The sequence below is a fragment of the Ceratotherium simum genome, chromosome 1 (genome assembly GCF_057802395.1).
Source record: "Ceratotherium simum simum isolate JZ-2026a chromosome 1, ASM5780239v1, whole genome shotgun sequence".
Classification (NCBI taxonomy): Eukaryota; Metazoa; Chordata; class Mammalia; order Perissodactyla; family Rhinocerotidae; genus Ceratotherium; species Ceratotherium simum.
In genome coordinates, this window is record NC_141900.1 from 98,427,935 (window position 1) to 98,451,233 (window position 23,299).

The following is a 23,299-nucleotide window of genomic DNA, read 5'->3' on the forward strand; positions in this document are numbered from 1 at the left end:
TCCACAACTGTGTTCCCACTTTGTGTTCCAGTCAGCTGTTGTGGTATTGAGCAACCACAAATCTCAATGTCATATGACAAGATTATTCTTTCTCCATTGAATTCCCTTTACATCTTTGTGAAAAATAAATTGATCATTAATGTGTGCGTCTATATCTGGACACTACTCTTTTACATTGATTGATATGTCTATCCTTTCATCAATTCTACACTGTCTTGATTAATGTAGCTTCATAGTAAGTCATATAGGAAGTAGCTTAAGTTCTCCAAGTTTGTCTTTTTCAAAATTGTTTCAGCTCTTGAAGTTCCTTTTATTTTTCCATGTAAATTTTAGAATCACTTTCTCAATTTCTGCAAAAAAATCCTGATATGATATTAAGATTGCATTGAATACATAGAACTATTGAGGGAGAATTGACATCATAGCAACATTGAGATTTTCAGCTCATGAATAAGGTATATTTCCTATTCGTTTGGGTCTTTGATTTCTTTCATCAGCATTTTGGAGTTTTCAGTACACAGATCATAAACATATTTTGTTAAATTTTGGTATTAAAATACACCAAAGTATTTTGTATTTTTTGGTGCTATTATAATGGTACTGTTTGAAAAATCTCAATTTCCATTGGTAATGCATAGAATACATACAGAAACACAATCAATGTTATAGATTGAACTTATATTGGCCTTCTACCCATTGACTTTGCTAAACTTACTTTTTAGTTCTAATAACTTTCTCGTAGATTCTTTGGGATTTTCTAAATATACAATCATGTCATCTGTGAAGAGAAACATTTTTATTTCTTCCATTCTAATTTGTATGTCTTTTATTTCTATTTCTTCTCTTATTGCGATGAGTAGAACTTCCAGTATGATGTCAAATAAGAATGGTAAGAGTGGACCTCATAGCCTTGTTCCTGATCTTAGGGGTAAAACATTCCATCTTTCACCATTAACTAGGATTTAGTAGGTCATTTTGTAGATGCTCTTCCTCAGTTTCAGGCTCCTAGTTCCCTTCTATTATTAACTCCCTAAGAGTTTTTGTTGTGAATGAATGAATGCTGAATTGTGTCAAATGACTTTCCGTATCTCTTGGGATGAGCATATGGTCTTTTTCTTCTTTTGTTTACTGATGTGGTGAATTAATTCAATTAACTTTTGAATGTTTAACTATCCTTGCATGCTGAGATAAACCTCACTTCATCACGATGTGGTTTTTTTTTATGTATTGTTGGATTGCACTTGGTAGAATTTTATTGAAGATTTTTGTATCTATGCTCATGAGGGATACATGGTCTATAGTTTGTCTTTGTAATGTCTTTGTTTTTAATATCAGGTAATGCTGGCCTTATAAAATAAGCTAGGTACCATTCCCTCCTCTTCTATTTTCTGGAAAAATTTCTGTAGAATTGGTATTATTTTTCTGAAATGTTTGAGAATTTGCTGGTGCAGCAATCTGGGCCTGAACATTTTTTGGAGGGATAGTTTTTAACCACAAATTCAATTTTTAAAATATATATAAGATTATTCAAGGTATCTATTTCTTCTTCAGTGAGTTTTGCTAGTGTGTCTTTCAAAAAACATGTCTGTTTCATCTTTGCGGTTATAAGTATCTCTAGGATTTACAACAATGTCCCTTCCTTCATTCCTGAAATTGGTAATTTATGTCTTCTCTCTTATTATCTTGGCCAGTATGGCTAATCAATTATTAATTTATTAATTTTTTTCAAAAGACTACTTCTTTGGTTCATTGATTCTTTCTCTCTGTCTCTCTTTTACTGCTTTTCCACTTCATCATTTTCTGTAGTTATTTTTATTATTTCCTGGGAATTCTGGATCAATTTCTAGGAATCAATACTCTAGGTCATAGTGTTTTAAACTTTTAAAAAGTTGTGTCATAATAAATACTTTTTATATCATATCTTGATATGTATACAAAAAGCTCACATACATATAATTAAAACAAACTTTCACAAAACAACACTTATCTGTATTACATGTGATAAATTTTATTTTTTCCCTAATTAAATTCCATTCTGTTCCAGCCTAGCTATATTTTCTGTTATTAAGAAAAAGCTATTCATAACCTGCTAAACTATATTTACTGCCTACTAATGGTTAATGATCTGTAGTTTGAAAAACACTGCTGAAAATGATTCTAATAACAGGTCATATATATAATACTTTGTAAAACCTTCTACTATTTCTTGATCCAAGTCATTGATAAAAAAACAAGATAAGGCACATTATCTAGTTCTACAGCACATCCTAGAAATTTTTCACCAGGCTGAAACAGAGCTATTAATGAACATACTTTGCATGTGGTGGTTTATTCATTCATTTGACAAATATTGAACCCAGGTATCAATGTAGGCACTGTGGATACAGCAGTGAATAAAACAGAAAGTCCTTTACCTATGAAATTTCTATTTTAGTGGGTAAAAACAGTCAATAAACAAAATATACAAGTAGGTAGGTGAAGTGATGATAAGTGCAATGACGAAAAGTAAAGCAAGATAAAGAAGAAGACATGAAGATGCCATTCTTTTTCACTTGGGATTGTCAGTGACTGTTTCTCTGAAAAGGTAATATTTGAGCAAAGAGCTGAAGAAATGAGATAGATGGGGAAAGAGCATTCCAAACAGAGGAAAGAGCAGGTGCAAAGGCCCTGAGGTAGGATCATGGTTGGAACTGGAGAGGAGCATGTGAGGAGAAGGGAGTGGTGGAGACAAGAGCAGAGAGGTAGCAGATTTCAGGCCATGGATTCCCCTATGGGCCAGGGCAATGACTGGATTTTGCTCTGAGAAAAAGAGGAAGCTATTTGAAATCCTTTTCACCTGAGTTATATGATCTGATTTATACTTTAAAAGACTCAGTCAGACTGCTGTGCAGAGATTAGAGCACAGGGAAGTAAGATGGAGGCAAAGGAATGTACTACAGAAGTCCAGGCAAAAGGTGGTGGTGGCTACGATTAAGGGGATAGCAACACAGGTCATGAGAAGTGATTGAATTCTGAACATATCTGGGGGATAAAGCTGACCAAATTCACTAATAATTGTTTGAGGGTATAAAGAAGGGAGGAAGCCAACCCCCACACTCTGTCATCCCATTTTATGTATTTTTGTAGCACTTGTTATCATTTATAATTATATTAGGTATTTTTTTCTTGCTTTATTGTCATCATTAACTCCTGGAATAGGCACTGCATGAGAGCAGAAGCCTTGTCTAGCTTGTATTCCAACATCTAGAGGAGTGCCTGGCACATACAGAGGCTCAATAAATATTTGCTTGTATGAATGAGTGGAAGGGAAGGAATTTGGCATCTATACTGAGTCCTTAATAAATTTCTGCCCTTTCACTCTCTAATTCCACTTCTGAGAATCTATTCTGAGGAAATTTTCACAAATGTTAAGACTTATCCCCATAGATATTCATCAAAGCAACTGGTCCCAATAGTGGAAAATTAAACACATCCCACTGCTCAACAAGAGGAGAATATGGGACACTTCCCAAAAGGTTCAAGGAAGACTTTCCCACTCTCAGGGCAGATGGTCAATGATTGGAAATAGTTCTCTCTGTCAGAGCTTTAACACTCAGAGTCCAGCAGACCTGTGGGCACAGGACCACGTCAGCTAGATGGCAGCGTTACATTAGTTCACTTCAAATCACGCATTCTAATTACAAGTCTTAAAATCTCCAGGGTTTAATTTAAAAAGTTTTACAACAGGCTTTGAACCAGTTCCTGGGGCCTCATTATTGTCAGCTCTCCTCGCCATGGGCCTGTGTGGAGGGAGTTAAGGTAAAAGAGAAAAGTGGCTAAGGAAGAGAGAGGGAGAGAAGTGTGTATCATAGAAAAACCCGAGAGAACGTGGGAACAGAGCTTTAATTAAAACCGAGCTGGGCAATTTGCCTCAGTGAGTTTAACCCTCAGAAGAAGGGGTAGCCTTAGAAAATGCTGTGGGAATATGAGTGTGCATGGCCCCTCAGAGGTAATATTTTCAGTAGAAATTGCAAACGGCTCATGGCAGGTACTCGGCACCTTCCAGTGGGGACTCATGCTTGTGTGCGCAAATGTGAACACGTTGGCATTTACAATTTTACTAATTAACAAAACTTACATTTATTATGCTGAGTGCTGGGAAAAATAAAAGAGACATAATTCCATTTTTTCTCACCAAAGAAAGAATTCTTTTTCCAATTAGCACAATGAATTCTGAGCCCTAGTACCCAGTCTTAGGTATATTTATTCCCAAATCAAAAAATTTCTGAGCTAAAAGATAGAGCAATTTTGTCTTTTCATTTTACAAATAATAAAAATGCTGCCCAGAGACTGCCTCAAGGTAGTAGAGAAAGGAAGAAAAACCTTTATTTCCTGACCCTCATTTTGGCTCTCCTTGCACTGTTCTGTACTGTTTTCTTTTTTTTTCTTTTTTCTGGATTTATTTATTCAACAAATACTTAATGAACACCTATGTGCAATGCACTGGTTATCTATTGGGGAAAGTAGCACACAAAGATGAAACAGGAATGAATTCTATTTTCTAGAGATGTGCACTCTGGGGATAAATATTCTCATAGTCATTCTTTCTCTCTCTTTCCTCTGCCTGATTCTAACACCAACTTTAGGTGGCCAAGATTTAGCCCATCATGAGCCAAATAGGAACTAGTGCAAAGGAGAAAATGCAGGTACTATTTGGGCTTCCAGAGACTGCAAGAATTGGGGGGAATTCTTGGAGGAAGAGGCTGTCAGGTTGGCCCGAGGATGCTCCAATTGTGAATATACCTAGTGTAGCGCTCAGGGATCTCGGTTAGCAAGCAACAGAAAAGAAAGCCTTGGCTAACTTCTGCAGAAAAGGAATTTACTAGAAGTAATTTGGATAGCTCTCATAATTGACGGTGTGTATGGAGAACCAGGCCTGAATACACTAGGAATCAGGATCTAGATGTTCAGAAGTGCAGCAAAAATTATTGCACAAGAGTTTGGTTTGGATGTGGCTGCTATGGCCACTGGTTAATGGATGCCACCAACAGAATTAATTCCACACTTTTACACTCCCCTTGTGTCATCTGCTTGTGATTCAAAGTCCCAGTGGACATGACTGACTACTCTCTGGTTACAAGGGTTGAGAAGAACTAATATATGTATTTGGCATTTTTAGCTAGTGTGCTGTGAAGAAGGACCTTGTCTTCCACCCAGACTCAGACTGTTTGAGGAAGACTCCAAACAGAATCAGGATCCAAATGCTGAGCAGCCCACAAAGAAAAAGGAAAAAACTAAAAAAAGTCTCTATGTCCATCTAAAGTTCAACAAAATTGAGTGAGTTGAGAGCAGATAGGCAATATGTGTGATTCCAGTCAAATTTCCACTTTTTCATCTGTAGAAGGTTTTTAGATATGAATTAATGAGTCTTTTATCAATATAGATTCATCTTAGAAACCCAAAGATATATTGAGAAGTAAGGTGCTATTATTAGGGGGAAAAAAAAACAGATATTTTACTATTATGAAAATAATCTCTAAGCTAATTATATTTTTTAAAAGAAAAAATATCTTTTAAACATTAGTCTCTTAAACGTCAAGCATACAATAAATTTCAAATCTAAAAGATTTGATAGAAAATCAGTTTGTCTGGCTGACCTATAGATCATGTTCTATTGAATCTCTTTTCCTTTACTTGGAAACTACTTTGTAATTTCATATAAAACTAAATTAATTTACTTTTTTCCTCTTTCAAATGCATAAGTCACAATTTCTCCCTCTATCCTGCATTATTCACATCTATATAAAAATAATGTCTAGTATTTCATTGTTTTAAAAAATAAACTGTTCCCTTGTCTCTTTATTCCTCTAGTTATGACTTTATTTTTTTCTTCCTTACCAAGAAAAATGTATTAAAAATATTTTGAATATGGGTTGTTTCGAATTCTTCATCTCCCATTCTTCTCAACCTACCCCAGTTTGGTTTCTGATTCAGCGACCACCTACCTCGACAAGATCACCAACAATCTTCATAAGGACTGATCCTAAAGTTACCTCTCCACCCCCATTTTACATGACTTTTTCATGAGCATTCAACAACATATGACTGTTGAATTCTCTCTCCTCCTCTGCTTTAAAAAAATATATTTTCTTTCCCACAGTTCTGTGATACTATAATAAGTTTCGGCTTTCTCTTATCTCGTTGGGCTAGTCCTTCTCAGTCTCATTTGCTTGCTTCAAAATGTTGGCTCACAGCATTCTCAGTGTTCTTCTTCTTAAGGAATTTAATGTGACCTAAAGTATCTATATTCTGATGAATTCTAAATTTATATTTTCAGACCTGGCCTCTGCTCTGAAGTCTAGACTCATCTATCAAACTGCCTATCTAATATCACCTCTTAATTCTGTTCTCCAAACTGCTACAGTCTAGACTCATATGTTAAACTGTCTGATATTTCCTCTTAAGCCCACACTCTCATTTCCCACCATCTCAGTTAAAGGCATAACACTGAGGGCTCAAGCCAAGAGCCCAGGTGTCATCCTGGATTTCTCTTTACTTGTCTCCATCACATTCAATTCATCAGCTAAGTCTACGAGGTTCACCCCCCAAATACAGAGGGTCATATTTTCTGAAAATAATGACAATTTTGTTTCTTTCTTTCCAGTTTGTCTATTTTCCTTGTCCTAATGTATTAATCAGGACTTCCAGGGATCTGCGGAAGGTTGCACTAAGAGTAAACATTCTTCTCACGTTCTTGAATTTTATGTGAATGCTTCTAACTTTTTCCTACTGAATATAATGCTTGCTGAAGGTTTCTCATGGATATACTATTTGGTATAGGAAGTTCCTACTTTACCGTGCTGCAAATGTTAAATCATGATTGGGTCTTGGAGTTTTCAAATTATTTTTTGACATGATCATAAAGCTTTCCTCTTATAATCTGTGAATTCAGTGATATACTAGATATACTAGAATTGGATCTTCCTTGCATTCTTGAGACTTATCCATATCGCCAATCTAATTCCTCAGGACTTGGAGCTCTCCCGTGGCCACTCCTGCTGTGTAGAAGACTTTGCACTGGGTAGGTTCTTGGTTTTCTTTCACCATGTGATAGCATCTCCCTGGATCTTTTAGGCAAGCCTGCCTTCTGGCTTTCTAGACTGTGTTAGAGTTTTAGAAAAGATCTTGTCTTTCTAATAGTTTAGGGAGAAGGTTGAAGAGGCTGGAGACTGTGCTTAGTGTGCCATCTTGAGGACAGACAGGAAAGGAGTGTAGTCATTTTGGTTGATGATATAAAGAGATTTGGGGTTCATCCTGACTTAGAGAAATGCCCTTGATCCAGAATTTAATGACATATAGCAGGACTGGGGGAAGTGATAATTCAGAGAAAAAAAAGAGCCTTTCCAAAATTAATGTTGGCTGAAGTTCAAGTGAGGAGAGAAAAGAAACAAGTGTAAGAAGAAGTGAAGACAGAGACATAAAATTTCAAGGCCTAAGGAATTTAATTAAAATTGATTATTTCCCTTGAAAGTTTCCATCATCATCCCCCACAAAAATTTTGCTGAAAACATTCTCGTAAGTGCTGAATCTTGAATATATAAAAGGGGTGGGGAGGAGACCAATGGAAAGTTCCCTCTCATCCAATGTGACGACCACTATGACCAAAATTTATCGAGCCAGGTATGAGGTAGAAAAAAAGGGAAAGATTAAAATCATGTTGCAGTTTCTTTTTAGAGTAATGGAAGAATTTCTTTGAATTTCAATAAATATCATAGACCTCTCTAGGATATTCAGTGGGGAAGGAATTGGGAATCCTTCATCAGTCTTGTCTACCTTTATTTAGTCCACAAATACCTATCCATCAAAAACTTTTGATGTTCCAGGCACTGTGCTACATATTGGGGATAAAACTCTGAGAAATACCGACATCAGCCCTGCCTCCATGAAATGTACAGAGTAGTGAGGGGACAGAACATTAAATAAACATTATCTGCAAATGTGATGAGAAGCATTAAATGAAGCATGAGTGGTATGGCTGCAGGTAAATAGTGTGCAGTCAGGACACAGCTGAGTATGGTGTTTCCTGTAAGAAATTATCTTTAACTGAGACCTAAAAGAAGAGACAAAGAACCATTTGTCAGCCTTTCCAATCAGACTCTTGTTTTTCCAAAGCTGGAAAAAAACAAATTCTTGTCTATCCTCTCTATCCAAAGCTATCTCTATTTTTTTTTTTAATTTTTTGCAAAGCTACCTTTAAAACATATGAGTTTATGGTTTCAGAATCATTGAATCCCAGAGGTGGAGACCATAGTGACCCCTGGCCATCTTTACCATCAGAGGAAAACTGGCTTGTGTTATCACTGTCCTGACTCATGTTGCTGGAGCTCACCCACTGTGAGTACAGGAAAGAGATGTGAATCCAGGAAGGTCTGTTTCAGGGCAAATCCTCCGTGAGAAAAGACAGGAGTCACACTGCTCTAACAGCAAACTGGAGAGGACTTGAGGAAGGGAAAACATTTTAGTTGGACTTTTCTGACGACAGGGGATAGAAACTCAACTCAAAGAAGGAAGAAATTGATTGATTCAGGAAACAAAAAAGTCTGGGAGATGATATGGAGCTTGAAGCACTACTAGATGTAGATTCTTGATCAATATCCTCAGAGATGTAGATCTTTGATTTGTCATCGTTTTCCTTTGTGTAGGTTTCATTGTCCACCAGGCTCTCTTAATCATATTGCAAGGCTGCTCCCGACTTAAATGGCTCATAGAAACCGTGATCTCAGAAAAAAAAAATCATTCTTCCTAGACCAATGACTTTATTATTCATCAAAAAAGGACACTGCCTGGTTCTCTTTAAGTCATGTGAACATGCATGGTCCAGTCACTAGGTCCAGAGGATGGAGTACTCCGGCTGTCCATGGTCTTGTGCCTATTCTTATGATGAGAATGCTGTAGTCTCTTGATTGACAGCCCATTCCAATCATGCAGAAGACAGAAGCAGCTCTCAAGAGGAAGTTTCCTAGAACAGATGAAAAAGTAAGGAAATCCACTAAAGAAAGGCACATTTATGTATTTTTTTCTCTTTGAGCACATATTGGACTCTTGTAAGTAGAGGAAGAATACCTATGATCATGTGTTCTTTCAGTTACAGGCACTGGATCTAGAATCTACTGATCTTTTTCAAATTCTTGCTCTACCATATGTTAGTTTGTCACTTTGAAATTTAGGTTTCCTTGTTGGCTAATGAAGATTATATATGCACATGCGGCTTAGCAGTACTCCGTTTAGCATGGATTTGCAGCAACATTGATCCTCCAGAACAGAAGATCCTGACCAAAAGCAGCCATGTGCATTGCAAAGCTTTCCTCGGTTTACACGAAACAAGCCAATATTTCTTTTGTTTGCTTGTCTTGGTCTGTCTTTCTGACACTAATATTAGATTTTGTTGGATAATTATCAGCAAAATTGTTTCCCAAAGGAACAACACAGGTTGTTTGGTAGACTGTGTGGCAGCTCCCGTCTAAAGAGGTGAGGTCCTTCATGCTACGGGAATAATTCTAAAGAATGCTCTCAAGGTAAATATATGAATCAAACACTCCCCAAGGCATACGGAATACATCTCCGAAGTTTAACCTATTATTACATTAGAGCTTTAATTTCCAGGAACACATTATTCTACTTGGAACAGGGTCCGCCTGTGATAATGCCTGACTCATAGGGTTGTTGCAATCAGGAAATGACTTAGTCCATTTAAAGTGCTTACCGCCCTGGCTGGCACACAGTGAGTTCTCCATCATGCAGGTGTTATTATTCATTTTCAACAAATGTCTGTTGACCACCTACTGTGCTCAAACCACCCAGACAAAAGATATTTGTGAAATACATGAAATAATTTTAGGATTAGGAGAAAGGTGCTCTATAGAGATCCGAAGAAAAACGTTCATGGGGTTAAGTTTCTGGATCTGAGCAACTCTTGTCACCCAATAAAGCAAATGTAAAATGCTAAACAAATCCCTTTGGTTTAAAAAATAAAACTAGAGAAAACCTGATTGAGTTATACATAGTACCAATTTTGAAAATCACTACCTAATTTAATCCCTACTTTGCAAAAGAATTAGGATATTCTGGATAAGATTGAGAAAAAAATAAAGTTGAAATTTGGGTTGATTAAGGGAGGATTAGATCCATTGAATCCAATGATTTGTTTCAAAGTGAACGTTTCTACAATTCTTCACTCCTTTCTATTAGGTGCATATAATTTCATGGGATTTTCCTGCTGCTCAGGCAGACAGGCCAGGCTATCAGCCACTTCCTTCTGGACAGGCCACCCAGGCCTCAAAGAACGGAACCAGATTCTTCTACACCTTTTCAGAGAACTTCTTCACCCACAGATTCATCTTGCTCGTGTTGTCATTGGGGATGCCAGAGAGGGTCTGGTACTCAGCAAAGAGCTGGGTGAAGGGCTGGCACTCAAAGGCTTCCTGGAGCTGGGAAGAGAAACAAGGAGCAGAATGAAGTATCTAGTCTGCAAAATCCACCCCTACACACACACATAAAATTACGTGCTAATGCCTACTTATAAGCCACCTTTTAACATTGATTTAATTCTCATCAGTGCCTCTCTCCTTCTCCATTCCCTAATATGCTCATTCCAGTGACTGGTGTCATACCCTATTCTGCCTCACTCCAGTCTCAGAGATTGAATCTCTGCTTGCACATTATTTGGTCCATAATAGGCTCTCAATAAATGGTAGTTGCTTTTGGTATTATTATTTCTCTCACTCCTAAGCTCAGTGCTAGATAAATACTTTAATCTGACCTAGGTGAGGATACCCTCTCATCTTGTGTAGCTGAAAAGTGGAACCCCACCATTTGAAAACACCCACACCACCTAGATGTGATGAAATTTTTATTCTTTGTTGAAGACTTGACTCTTGGTAAGTCTGCCAAAGTGTCTTATGGAGATGGGCAGATATGTAAGAAGAATGCATTCTTTGTGGGTAGAGCTAAGACGGACTCAGATAGTAGGGAGAGATGGGTGCTTGGAGACAAGTCCTAGAAGGCCCCTGAAATGGATAGTCGGAATTGTAGAGCTTTAGAGCTAGAAGGGACATACTCTTGATTCATCATTTAGGAGTCTAGGACCCTGGAGAATCACAGCCTTGAAGATAAGTTAGAGTGTCTCAACAGCACCACTGTCATTCTTTCATCATTGCTCAGCTGCAATCGCATGGATCCATTAGGCTGTTAGGAGATATCTAATAGTAATTATAATCAACCACTTATTGAACATCTACAGTGCACCAGGCACTGTACTGAACACCGAGGTCACAGAGATAAAAAAGGAGAAGACTGTTATACTGCCCAATAAGAGAGACAAGTGCTTAAGCAATTAACTGACAACGTGGTGTCGTTAGAACACAAAAAAAGTAACATGGGAGAGCAAGCAAATAATTTCTCAAAGGAACGTATTCAGGGAAGGCTTCTTGGAGAGGGCAACAAATGGGCTGATTTTGAAAGATGAATAGGAGTTTTCCTGCTGTATAAAGAAGGCAAAACTATTTTAGGGAGAAAGAGCAGTGTTTGTAAATGCACAGAAGCATGAACCACGGTGATGTGTTCTGAAAACTATAAACAGTTTTGATTTGCTGGAGAATAAGTAAGAAGGTGGGAGCCTGGAACTCGAGGCAGGAGGATGAGGCAGAGCCAGATAATGGAGAGTCTGGCATTCTACATGAAGGCAGTAGGGAGTCTGAAGGGTTTTTAGCTGAAATGTGTGGTTTATTCAGCAGCTCTTTGGAAGATAGGTCAGTTGGGATCATGGCTAGAAATAGGGAGATCAGTGAAGAGGCTATTGGAATAGTTCAGATGAGAGATGCTGGGGACTTGAGATTTGACCAAGGTGGTGGGAATGGAAGGTGGGGAGTCAGAGAGGAGGCTGCTTGGCCTGTGCTTGAGTCTCAGACCCCAGAGCAATAGAAGTCTAGGTAGAGGGCAGTGAAGGGAGTCTGCTCCCAAGGGCTTTGAACTGAACTTGTATGTCAAGCTTCTGGCTGAGACTATGACTCTTTCATTCAGACACACAAACAGATTACTTATTACTAAGGACAATGGTGTAATCCAAAGTTATTTTGCTGCCTGAAGTAATCTCACACTCTTTGGAATAGTGAAGACTGTGAAACTCCAGAGACAGTGTGCCATAGTGCCCAAAGGACGGGGATCTGGAGTCAGAACACTGAATTTGAGTTCTAGGTCTGTTTCTTTCTAGCTAATTATAAGATCGATGGCAAGTTGCTTATGCCCTTTAACCTTCAGTTTCCGCACCTATGAAATGAGGGTCATGATAATACTTCCTCAGTGCATTTCACACGGCTGGCAAGGATTAGATAGGAAAATGGAAGAGGTTTTCGAAAAGCTGTAAAATACCGCACACATAGTATTTATTTTACAACGAAACCAGAACTCATCCACATTTGGGGTTTGAGGAGGAAGATATCTTGAGAAACTTGCTACCAGGTCACTCTGCCCAAAATATGTCCTTGTACTGCATTGTTATAGTGAGGTAACGTCATTGTCTTTTGAACTAAAAAGATGACTCAGGAAAAACCATTCGATTTTGTATTTGGCAAAGCTGAGGTTCTATCTCAAGGTCGTCTGGCCAGAGCTGCGTTACAATGGTATACTTTTCACAATGACTCCAGCCACTTTCATTTATTTCCACAAAGTTCTGAGGCCGAGGAGAGGAGAGGGACATGTGTCATTACCCATTTTAGACATGGCAATCCTGAGCCACAGAGAGATACCACCATGAAGCCCAGTCTCCCGTGTCCAGGGGAAGAGGTGGGCCCATGGCTGGTGTGGGTGATGAAGGAGTTGTAGGGCTCCTGATGTCACAACTGTGGGGTCTGGTCATTCCCATCTCCCTCCATTTCTGCTCAGTACCTGAAGATATGTTTGCAGAGCCGTCCACGTGTTCCAGTCATTTGGGGGGCTCCCTTGTGCATGTGCATTTTGATCCTCAGCTCCCGACTTTGAGGTCTCAGAGTAGAGTAAGCCTGAGCCCTGGGAATGTTAGGGCTGTCTCACTTACATAGACTGACCAGAGGTTGCACATGGCCTCAGTGGTATGGGGATGGATAGTCCATTGTGGCCCAGCTTGTGGAAGGCAGCCCAAATGCCTTTGGACCTTATGATCCCCTCATTAAGGAACTCAGGCACTGACTGCACGTGGCACATGATGGGTTACCCAGAATGCATCCAACCTGAAGAAAGCAACAGGGAAGAAGAGATGAGGTGACGTATGATATTCTTTGTAGATTGTATCTCCCCCACCATCCCAGGAGACCCAGAACATTTTGAGTAACCCCAAATTAATCAGAAAAGCATCTGACTTTACCTTCCTGCCCAAGTTTCTTTGCAACCTAGCTGGTCTGCTTCCCAGTTTCTTGGAGTTTTGCATTCTCATCTCCACTTGACCCGAAAGGCACATGTATATGGAATGTGACTATTAGTGTCATCATTCTTTTTTATATTTTTTCATTTTTGCGTGGGTGACTGTTTCCATGTGTTTTTAGGTGGGTGGTGTGCAGTGTCTGGATTTAGGATTCTGAGAGAAAACAGTATGATTCTCCTTTCTCCAGTTTAGTCAATCCATTTTGTGGAATCATTTTGAGAGCCTGAGGATGGCAATCAGGCTTCCTTGTTTTTCTCTAAATACCTACATTTTCTCCAGGTTTCTCAAGACTTAACAAGACCTTTTTACTCTGCTCAAAGTTATTGAGTACCCTCCTCTGCTGCTTTTCTTTGCCAGCTCTGACCCCACTCATGTCTTATATCTTCTATGAAGCCACTTGTGGCTTAGTTTTTCTCCATTCTTACTAGCCTCTGACTCCTTTTCTTGAAGATTTACATAATTTACCTTTTTCATGAGAACATGGTTTTCAGGACCCTAAGTGTTATGCACCATTTTCTCTACTGATCCCAGAAAAATTAGGCTTTGTAATTTAAATTACATTTGTTCAATTGGAAAATAAATTTTCAGAGCATTCACCTGGAGCACCCACCAGCTGAGATATGCACATCAGCAACTGTCCTCTCAGGATGGAGAAGAGGGAACTGTCTAGCTTCCAGCCTGGCTACAGCCCGCATCATCTCATCCTAGAAGCGGAGTAAAGGTTCCGGGTCCTCCACGGCTCAGAGGTTTGCGGTTGGCACCATCAAGATGATGTTGTCTGTTGCCAGCTCTCCCCAGAGAACCAGGCTTTCCTGGATACAACCTCTCCACTCCTCCAGGGATGTCTTACCTGAGAATAAAGGTCACAGAGCCTGCCCCACATCACTTCTCCTGGGTTTAAATTACAGATCTTTGACCACATTGAGAAACAACCTGGTAATTAATAACGTCTTTGCTCGCCATAAAAATGAACCACAAACCTCTCTCCCTCTCCCCATCCCTCTTTCAGTTCTCCAAGGATCATGTGTCCATATTGTCCAGCCCACTTCCCACCCTCAAGTATCACTCCCTTTCTTTCCATCACTCAGATCCCTGCCCTCCCTTACAGCTAGCCTACTCTCCACCTCCAGACTTGCCTCTGTTCTGGGACCCAACCTGAATCTGAATCCCCCACTCACCCAGCTTGAAGTATGGAGCAGACACAGCTCCACTGATGGTGACAGGCACAGAGCCCAGTTTATAGCCAGTGGGCACAATGATGTAGTGGAGGCTCCCCCAGAGCCAGGAGATAGACTTCTTTGTTGTATCCAAGCAGTAGCCGTGCTTCACCACAGGGGGTCGGTAGTAGTCTCTGCTAGACTTAGGTTATCAGAGTGGCAGTTGGTCAGTACCTGTCACAGTGAGCGTCCATCAAGTGTGGACAAGGGAGTCATCATGCGGATGTTTGAATAGCTGTGTATGTGTGTTCGAAGCCAGATGGGATTCTGACCTGCCTTGTCCTGAGCAGGAGTGAGGAAAGGAGCATGCCCAAGTCCTAGGTCTCACCTGGATGAGTGCGGGATTGCTTCTATTCAGCCACTTTCTCCAGGACACCCCTTTCTGGTTATAGTTATTCTTTGCTCTCTATAGAGTTTTGAGAGTTTTTTCTCTAGTTTAAGCAAAACCAGCCCCATAGTAAATATTGACTCAGAGAAGACACTGACTATATCCCTGGGATTTCCTGTGGGTCTCAGCTAGGAGAAGGCAGGATCTGCACCTACATATGTGTCTGTGGAATCTTTATATTTAGGGTGGGGTTGGAGCTTGGACAGCCCATGAGGTTTAGATGCTAGGGGAAAGAGTAAAAGTCAGACAGGCTTTGATACTGGGCAAAAGAGGAGGAGGAGATAAAGAACCTTGTGCGGTTCCTTATTCTCACCAGAATCTTAGGCTTTTCTGTGACTGCTTCCCTCATTTGCAAAGTGAGGGTCGTACCTGCCCTGTATGCCTGGTGGGGTTGTTGAGAGAATCCAAAACATTATTTAAAGTAGAAGTAAAAGTGCTAAGGAAATGTCAAAAGTTAACAACGTGGAGGTGGGCTCCACATTGACTACCTTCAAGTCAACAGTGACAGCATCATCAGACAGCATAACTTCTGCAATTTGTCCTTCAGGGAAGTAGAGTCCAGTACTCACCCAGGGACTGCTGTTGTCTGAGAAGAACCGTGGGAAAGGCTGAGGTCTTCCCATCACCATGGCTCCACCTTCATGCAGAATCCCCACAGTCCCTCCCAGAGATATTGCACCTCCTCTGGCACACTTGAACTCACCCATGCTGCCTTGACTCATGTCTCCCATACCTCACATAGAATCCTTAAACCCCATCTTCTTAAAAGTTCATGGAAAGAATGGAGACAGCCTTCCTGAGGCAGAAGCTCCTTGGAATGCTGCTGAAGTTAATCAGTCTACCATCTCCCTATCCTATGCTGTCCTAACCCCTCTCTTCATTCCATACCTGCACTGATCTCAATGGTGATGGGAGATTCTGTGGGACGTAGGAAGGAGGGAATCTGATCATGGAGCAACAGAGAGCAGTCAGTTCCTGATTTGGCCAGGTCTCTGGCCAAGGATATCGGGATGGCCTGAGGGCTGCCCCTAGTGATTGGGTTTTCTTTACTCACAAGTGGTAAGCCCTTTTGTTGGATAATTTCCAGGACAGTTTTGTGCATAGACTCATAGATGGGAATTCCTTTATGTGGGATTTGAAACATGTAGGCACAGTCTTTCATTAGCCTCTCCAGCCAGCTCTGGTGTACACCTCTTCCCTCATTATACAGCATGGACTTGAATTAGGAGAGAGCTCTGCGGAGGTGGTAGTTTATCACGCTGGGTGTGGGGACTGGGAAGCAGCCTGTATGGCTTTGCTGATCTGAGATGCTAAGGCCAAAGCATGTAAGGAGTTTGTTCATCTGATACTGAGACATAGAGTGGAACTTGGGTGTTGGTAGCCTCACTACCAGGCCTGGTCACCAATCAGCAATTCTCCATCCTCTGCAATAAATTCCTCCAGCTTCTTGACATCCATGTTGCTGAGTGATTCACAGCAAAAGACATTCAAGTCACTGGACATAAGGTCTGCCCTTCTCCACTCCAGGTTATTTTTTGATAACATAGGGCCCAGTGCTTGCATTTTTTAGCTCAATCCAATTCTCTCTCTCTAGTTCCTCACTAGCCAGCGCAGAGTGCTGACAACAAATGGACCTGTCCTGTGATCAAGGATGAAACCCTCATGGCCACCAAGCACCACATGACCATGGCCATAATGGGGCAGCTGCAAGAAAGCAGCCTAATGAGCTGTCTAGCCCCAGGGGAAAGGCCAGGGCCCCATGCACCAGCAACTGGGAGAGTTTTCTCTCTCCACTGATGTCCAGCTCTGAGATTCCTTCCAGGAGCTGCTGCTGATCCTGACTGTGGTTCTCCCCACACCTGGAAAAGAGGCATTTCCCCAATTAGGGCCTGCAGGAGAGGTTGGTATAAAAATAGGACAGAAGATAATACCCAAGACCTGAGCCCACTTGGAACAAAATCTTTAAGAGGAAAGAGAGGGAACTGCTATTTTAATCTTGCTTTGTACATCTTCTTCAAATCAGTTTTGACTATGAGTAACTAACATCACAAAACTGTGAGATTTTACTTTATAGACACAGTATATCTTGAAATATGAATATAAATTCTCCTAGTGAAATTTTCCAGGATGAACTGCTGTCTCAGTCAATATTGCATTGACTATTCTGAATTATACATTGTTTATTTGAATAAAAATATAAAATAAAGTTTGGAAAACAGCCTATCATTCCTACAGAAGGAAGACCTACTTATAAATTTGGAAGGCTTATATTCTACACACATGTGCACACATACACATGAATAAATTAAAAAGGCTATGAAATTCCCCAAATTCTCAAATTATCTTTATCAGAGCTCTAGACTGTCTTTTGTTCTGCTTACTTTTGGTAGTTTTTAAATAAAACCTCTGGAATTATTATATAGAGGAAAATATTTAGTCCATTCTTTATTATCAATTAAATCAGGTAAGAAAACATCACCATTTTTTTAAACTACCAGATAAAATATTTCAATGTTGTATCAAATTGTATTCTACCTAGCTGTCCAAAACTTGGAGTAAATACATTTTGGTATAGGCATAGTTATGTTAAAATACAGCAATTAAAAATGAGTGGAAAACTGAACTTATAAAAACAGTGTACACAGGAAGATCCAAAATAACAGTGAAAATATAGAAAAATTACTAGAAGGGTATATGTTAGAATGTTATTGCAGTTAGCTCTAGGTAGGATCACTTTTGATGATTTTTGTTTTCTTTTATACTTTTCTTCATGTTCTGAATTTATCTTCATAAACAGAAAAAAATAATTGCTATATATTTTTAAATGTTCATTTAAAACATTTTATGTTTTAAAGTAAGTTACTTCTTAATTCATTTTCAGCATAACATTGAGGCAAAACTTTGACAATTTTTTGTCTTGTTCTCAAATCAGTATATAGAATTTTAGTTTAAGCATCCATTCTGACTATAGATTTCTCTATCTGTGTAGAGGTTTCACAACTGGTTTTCAGGTTGATGTCTTTGAAATAGAAAACTTAAAAGAAAAACTCTTTATGGTTGAGATTGTCTATGAGCAAAAACACATTACTACTGATACTATGAAAAAACAGAGATCAAGCTACATTATCTAGAGGAGGGAATGTTATAGTTAACAAAATATTAAGCCTAAATGATGCATAAGCAAAACTATCCCTTTCATTTCAACTCTTGATTTTTTGGGAGAAGGAGAGGCTTCTAAAATAGATAAATATAGTTTAGTGGTGAGGAGCTCCCACTCTGGAGCGAATGTGAAGCAGAGCACTAATAAATTAAAGAGATCAACTTTCTCATTCCCATAGATGTCAAGAAACCTTTTGATAAATTCATTCCTGATTTTAAAAAATAAAACAAAATTAAAAAACAAATTATAAGGGGAAGAAAACTTGGTTGTCTGAATAAATTGTAGTTGTTAGACTATATAACATCAAAACATTAGAAGCATTTCTATTAAATCAGGAGAAAAAGCAAGGCTGCCTTCTATTACTGCTGCTATTCATAATTTTAACAGATGTCCTAGCTAATGAAAGAAAGAAATAAACATTATAATAGAATGAGTAAAAAATTCCATTATTTGCTACAAGATTCCATATACTAGAAAACTTAGGAAAATCAACTGACAAACTATTATAACTAATGAAAGAGTTCAGTAGAGTGAATTCAATATAAACACAAAACAATAATTTCCCTATTAATCAGGAATATATAGTTATACAATGGATAATTTTATAATTCATAATGGCAAAAATATATAAAAGTACCAAGAATAATCCTACTAAGAAATGCTCGAAGCCTTTCCGATGAAATCTATAAAACTTGACAAAGAATATAAAGAAACAACTAAATAAATGAAGAGACATACATTGTTCCTAGATGAATAGTTTCAATTTTTCAAGATGCTAATTGTCCTCAAACAGTCTCTAAATTGAGTATAATCTGGCTCAAAGTCCCAATATATTTTAAAGAAACTTGATAAACTGGTTCTATAGTTTAATTTACAAGAATAAATGTCCAAAAGCACACAAGAAATTTTTGAAAATGCTGAGTAACATAATGTGAGAGTAGAGTTTGTTTTCCTAGATATCAAAACTCACTTCAAAGCTGCAGTAATTAAAGCAGTGTGGTTGGTGCAGTTAGTCAGATAGGCCAATGGTCCAGAAGAGATAGTTGAAGAACAGGTTCATACACATATGGAAGCATATTATACAAAAAAGCAACCTTTCAAATCAGTGAGTAAAATATTAACTTTTCAACAAATTGTGCTGTCATAATTGGCCACACATTTAGAGAAAATATATATGATATAATAAAAGCAATCTATACGGATTAAAGATCTAAATGTAAAACACACTACCATAAAAGTACTAGAAGAAAATAGAGGGAAATAGTTTCACAAATTTATAATGGGAAAAGATTTTTTAAACAATAAAAGATGTTATGAAGGAAAAAGACTGACAGATTTGACCACATACAAATATAAAACATACATATAACACCCAAAACAAAATTAAAGAACAAATAGTAGAAGAAAGTATTTGCAACATGTAACATACACAAAAAATTAATATATATAATATAGAAGAAACACTTAGTACTCAATAATACAAAGACAAAAACTAAACAGAAAAAAAATAGAGGTGGTGAACAGACAATTCAAAGAAGAAATATACATGACCATAAATATAGAAAAATATCCTCTCCATTTGTCATTAGAGAAACACAAATTAAAATAAGAATATTTTTCACATTCCATACTGGCAATAATATCAAACAAAAATTAATAACATTCAGTACTAGCTCTATTTCATTATGAGTGTAAATTGGTATAGCCTTTTAAAATGGCAACTTATCAGTATCTATCAACATTTCAAATATAAATATTTTTGAACTAGCTATTCACCTTTTTGGACTGTATACCAAAAAACACTTGTGGTTGTATACAATGACATATAAGGATATTCATCTTGAAACTTTGAATAATAGCAGATATTAGATCTCATCTAAATTTCCATGGTTATATAAGTTATGCTAAAGCCAGCCCATGCAATACTATTCATCTGTGCTAAAGAATAAGGTAGATTATATACACAGGGAAGGTAAGCAAATGAGGAAGAGCTTTGACCTGCCTACTTCTTGGGATTCAAATCATAGGATCGTTATAGTTCATTTGATCCAACCTTATGATTATCAGAAACCCCATCACTTGTTCAATTTCTAAAAAACAGAAGGAATCCTGCTTCACTGTGGAAGGAGATGCCACAGAACTGCCTCTGGCTTCATCACCATGCTGCTGCTCCATTTTCATCAACTCAGAGATAACCCTCCCCCATTGCCCTACTCCTAGGGAGAGAAGTCCCTGAATGCAAGGATTAGACTGTGACACAGGGCCGGCCCTGTGGCTTGGTGGTTAAGTGCGCGCGCTGCGATGCTGGTGGCCCGGGTTCGGATCCCGGGTGCGCATCGAGGCACCACTTCTCCGTCCATCCTGAGGCCGAGTCCCGCATACAGCAACTAGAAGGATGTGCAGCTACGACATACAACTATCCACTGGGGCTTTGGGGGGAAAAATAAAATAAATAAAATCTTTAAAAAAAAAAAAAAAAAGACTGTGACACATTCTCCCTGCTGTCCCTGGAATACAGTGACCCTCAATTTCATTCATTCATTCATTCATTCATTTATTAATTCATTCAATGTTTACTTGGTACCTACTGTATGCCAGGTAGGGCACTATGTGCTAGTGACATATTACAAAACAGACATGAATCTTGTCTCTCAAGAACTTTATAGATGTTTTCTCCACTTACCAACCATTTCTTTCTAACTAGTCAAAATTGGGAGGCACAATAGTAAATAAAACAGAAAACTATCCTGCCCTCAAGGCATTTAATACCCAATCCACAAGAGAGAACAGAGAGGATATTGTGCCTTATCTGCCAAGGGTCATTTTTATAATTACATTAGTAATTTGTAATGATTCTATTCCATACCAACCAATTTCTCCTCTGCTAGACTGAAGGGTCCTTAAAAATGGGGAACAGGGTTGCTATTTAACATGGATCAAACTCCCCACAGGGACACATTACTCACCTGACGTGGAGTGGCATCTTGGGCACCTTCTTAGAGACCTTGAACCGGCATCTGTCCCCACAGGTGTCAGTGAAGTACGTTCCGGCCACACTGGTCACCTGGTTCCCGGGGAACCTGGACAGCACCTTGTCACGACCATGCTGACTGGCCCAGTACCAGGCCTGGCCCCCATGAGCAAGCCCCCTCCACATTTCACAAACCAGATCAGCTCTGCAGTCATGCTGTCATTGTAGGCATTGATGCAGTAAACCCCCAGAGAATCTCCCGGTTCTGGCTGACTCTGTGTCTCAACCCCAGAGCCCTGCAGGATGTGTCCCAGTGATGCGAGGGATGGGTGCACTCCAACAGGAGCCCCGGGCGAGGGACAGAGCCAGCCCACTGCATTGAGAAGAAATGGGGCCAAGCCGGCATCCAGCAGGTAGCCCTCATGGGACACAACCACGAGGAGGCCTTGGCCATAGGAGGAGGCGGCAATGAGGACCTGGCCTTTGTCATTCACCATCACTGGGAAGGCAGCCTGTCCAGTAAGAAGGAGTTCGCAGGAGATGAGAAATTTGGGGACATCCCAGCTTGTCACTCCATCCATGAGGGCCTCAAAAGCAGCAGCGAGAGTTGTCTCCATGGTTCTAGTAGCTGCTGCAGAGGAAAGCAAAGATTCAGTATAGAAAATGAAAGAACAAAAAGTAAATGAATAGTTCCATCTGTGCAAATGTTAACGCAGTGAAAAAGGAAAATAAAATCTCAGTACGATTATGAAAAGTTAAAAAATAAATGGATAAAGGCAACAGTTTCCTTATCTCCCATAGTATCCTGCTCCATAGAACCTATAGGCACACTCACGTACTTATATGTAGCTACTTCTCTGTTGATTTCCCAGGCTCTAGAACTCTTCATATGTATGATTTCTACAGAGGTTCACTCTCTTGATTTCTTTCCATTACTCAGACATTATCTACAGAAGACATTACCTATCCCGTCTTACCTCCACCAACTCAGATGTTCTCATGGCTCTATCTTCTGATGGCCCAGTCTCCTCTCTTCTAATCCCATTTTGCCCATCAGAAATTAGATTCACAGTCATTCTTCATTTATGACAACTATAAATGATCCCTATTGTTTATCCATGGCCTGGACTTCTCTAATGAACATAAATCTCTATTTTGATCATCATATAGAACATTACAGTTATCTGCTCAGACTCTGTATGTAGGAAATTGGGCTCATCTCTATCTTCTCAACACTTACTCTTAGATCAAACCCTTAAGCTTCCCTTTACCATGTGTGTAGGGAAGACAATATCAACCTTGAGGGGTTTTGATATGAAGATTGATGTCAAAGGTTTGCTGACAGCCTGGCACATTACACCACCAAATGCAAATTCCTGTACTTTTATCACTCTTTCTGGTTTCTCAAAATCATAGGAGATACCACAGCCTTAGAATCATGATCAACCTCTTCCTCTTTCCTCTTTGACCATCCAGTTAGTCACCAAATTTTGTCAAGTGTCTGTCACTTTGGTTTCCATTCCTATTCCCACTAACGTGGTTCAGGTTCTTAGTATGTCAGGCTTTGACTAAATTGATCTGGAATCTTCAATTCTCATCGACTCCTCTGATAAGAAACCCTCAAAGCTTCACCACAGGTAAACTATGATCGCTTCTTTCAGCCTTGTGGAGGAGGTCTCTGGGATCTCGCCTCATCCCGGTTTTTCAGCTTTATCTTCTACTACTTCCCTCAGCAAAGACTCTGGTCCACTCGGAAAATGTGAACATGGCCTGTGATTTCCGGTCTCTGTCCTGTAGAATCCCATTCCTCCTCTCCCTTCCCTTCTCTTTTGCCAATTCACACCACAGAAGTTTGAAATTACTAGAAGAAGGTAAGTGAAAAACTTTCTCTATTTATTCTGAGAACAGAGCCTTTTTCATAGAAGGCACTGGCTGGGGGGGGGGGGGGGCGGTCTTTGGCACATTTGGAAGCCTGGATATAAGCAGGGGTATAGTTGAGAGGCAGGCTCTGCTGACCGCTCAGCCTGACTAAACGCTACCCTTGGCCCGGCTTCTTCCAACTACTGAGGCTAGTGAAGAAAGGTGAGGAGGAAATTTTTGATCTTTTTGAGAAGCCAGGAAGTTTGGCAAA

The 23,299-nt window shown here is 39.3% G+C and overlaps 1 pseudogene; it reads right to left on the reverse strand.

The window, feature by feature from the left end:
• Nucleotides 1-10,210: 10,210 nt before the first annotated feature.
• LOC101395597 (TRPM8 channel-associated factor 2-like) lies at nt 10,211-21,785 on the reverse strand (annotated as a pseudogene).
• Between the last annotated feature and the right edge of the window lie 1,514 nt (nt 21,786-23,299).